The sequence below is a fragment of the Berghia stephanieae genome, chromosome 3 (assembly GCF_034508935.2).
Source record: "Berghia stephanieae isolate SIO BIC M18660-M18661 chromosome 3, UCSD_Bste_1.3, whole genome shotgun sequence".
Taxonomy (NCBI): domain Eukaryota; kingdom Metazoa; phylum Mollusca; class Gastropoda; order Nudibranchia; family Aeolidiidae; genus Berghia; species Berghia stephanieae.
In genome coordinates, this window is record NC_088362.1 from 22397487 (window position 1) to 22399986 (window position 2500).

Here is a 2500-nt window from a genome sequence, read left to right on the forward strand (position 1 = left end):
ATGATGTTGATGATGATGATGATGATGATGATGATGCTGATGATGATGATGATGATAATGATGATGATGATGGTAGGCCGTACAGGAGAGAGTTACAATAATCCAAGCGGCTGGTAACAAGAGCATGGCTGAGTGTTGTGCATAATATTTCGTCATCAATAACATTTCGTATTCTGTATATCATTTGTAGAGCGCTATGAACCGCCTTACAACACTTAGGTATGTGGCACACATGACTAGGCGAGTGTCAAAATAGAAATCAAGGTTTCGAACGACATTTGAGTTTTAATAACAGATTCTCCGAGGGACAGTTGGTTAATGAGTTTATCATTTCCTGTCTTTTTGATTACAATCAGTTCAGTTTTGTCCTCGTCCTGTATGAAAAAGCCTGAGATAGCCTTAGTACATGCTAAACACACAAATAGGTCCGGCCCAGTTCGTGAGTATTTATCACAATATTTTGACAAACTGATAAAGGAATTGCATCTCAAAACCTGACGACATGATGCTTTATTTTCAATCATGTGTTAAAATTGTGAACGATACTCAGGATCTGTTGGGGTTTTTTTTTACTCCGGGTGATAGGCAAGCACTTAAGGTGGCTTTGGGTCTTCGGTTCAAGGTCAGCGGTTGAATTCAGGGCCAAAATATACTTTGTTTGAAATTTTTGAGTAAAAAATAAAACAACTTAAATTTTTATTCCACTAGTTTTGATAAAATTTATGAAAACTGACGTAGTTTTTAAAAGTGTATGCAATATGTTGATTGAAAAACTGAAGACGAGGGTGACTCAAACAGTAATGGGACTAATCTCCTGTTGAAATCATTTCTTTTTCATGTAACCTCACTTGTGGCTCAATTGATCTTACACATGCACTCTTTTCAGCAAAAGTTCTGTCACATTTTGACAAAGTTATGGCAGTTCAAAATGGCAGCCCCCATGGATGTCTGTCAGTGACAGAAAGCTGTCGTTGAATTTCTTGTTTTCTATGGGTTAATGTTTAGTAACGGGTGAACAATCAATTTTCTGTTGTAAACTCTCCATACAATCATTGGACACGTCATGACCATGACGAAGACAGAAGACTAGAGAGAATGATCCATGCGTGACGAATTGGAATCAATAGTCTGATGTCACGTCGCCCAGCAACGGCGAGCAGTGTGGTTCTAAACAATGAAAATCGGATCTTTCTTTTCTTCATGCTGGCTAGAACTTTTCACATGTCATGTGATCAGAATGAATAAAAGTCAAAACATGATCATATTAATAATGTTTTGCTCATCTGGATACACCTTTATGCTCGTCGGAGAAATATTTCATAAGGGCGTCCGCCATTGTTCCGATAGTTTAGAGCCAGTTACTAAGTTACTATGAGTCATTACGAGGGAATTGACGTCTTGACTGTTGTTATACGTCTGACCAATAAATCTTGACGTCTAAGGGGGAAGGCTGGTATTTATTATTGGATAATTTTTTTTCTATGCTTTCCTCGTTGTCTTATATTGTATCTGATACAGATTTTTTGATTTCGATGGACATAGCAAAGTTGCATGGCAAGTAGAAAAATTCAGCATAAAAATTACATCTCGCTGCTCTACTGAGATCACAAGAGTAAATAAAAATAAGAAGTTTAAAACCGAATGAGTTTTAAGAGAGAAATCGATCATATTAAAGAAATTAAAAACCCACTCATTATCTGGTTTCTTCAATGATCATCTCGAAATGAGAAGTAGAAAACTCCAGATTGATAGTCAGTATAGTAAGTCTGCAAACTGGTACACAGATGACGGATGGATTTGCTATCGTGCTGTAGATTTAACCAAAAAAAGGTGTATCCATATCAAAATGGATGGTACACAATACACCCCTTTTCGATAGAAACAACAGTGTAGCATTGACATGTCACTGGAAAAGGAGTAAATAATGAATTCCAATGCGTCTCATATTATGATTTCAGTAGTTGTAAAAAGACTACAACTTGAGCTTTTATATAGCGCAATATCCACGAAACGTCCTCAAAGCGCTTTACAAAGGGTCCAAGACCAACAGTAACACGTAACATGCAGAACAAGACATGACACCTGTTATGCGATATTACAATTTTTTCAAAGACAAAGCTGTCAACGGCCAGGTACTCATTTTACACATGAGTACGGTGAAAGAATTTGAGTAGAGATCCTTTTCCAATGACTCAACTATATGACGAGGAAGGCCAGAACCCAGGACGATATGACGAGAGATTTAGATCAAAAACAAAAATCTCTATATGAAAGAAAATTATATTTTGTAACATTCATTTCTTCTTTTCGGGAATAAAAGATAAAATGATTCCGCAAAAAAATCACTGATAGTGATAGAATTGTTGGGCATTTATTCCACTGCCATATGAAGTAAAGGAAACCGGGTAAATATTTGCCCATGTTCACGGTTGAAACAAAATAATGCTGCTGACATTTCTAAAAGCCCTGCGTTCAAGACTCGCGCTGAAAAAGAGAGATT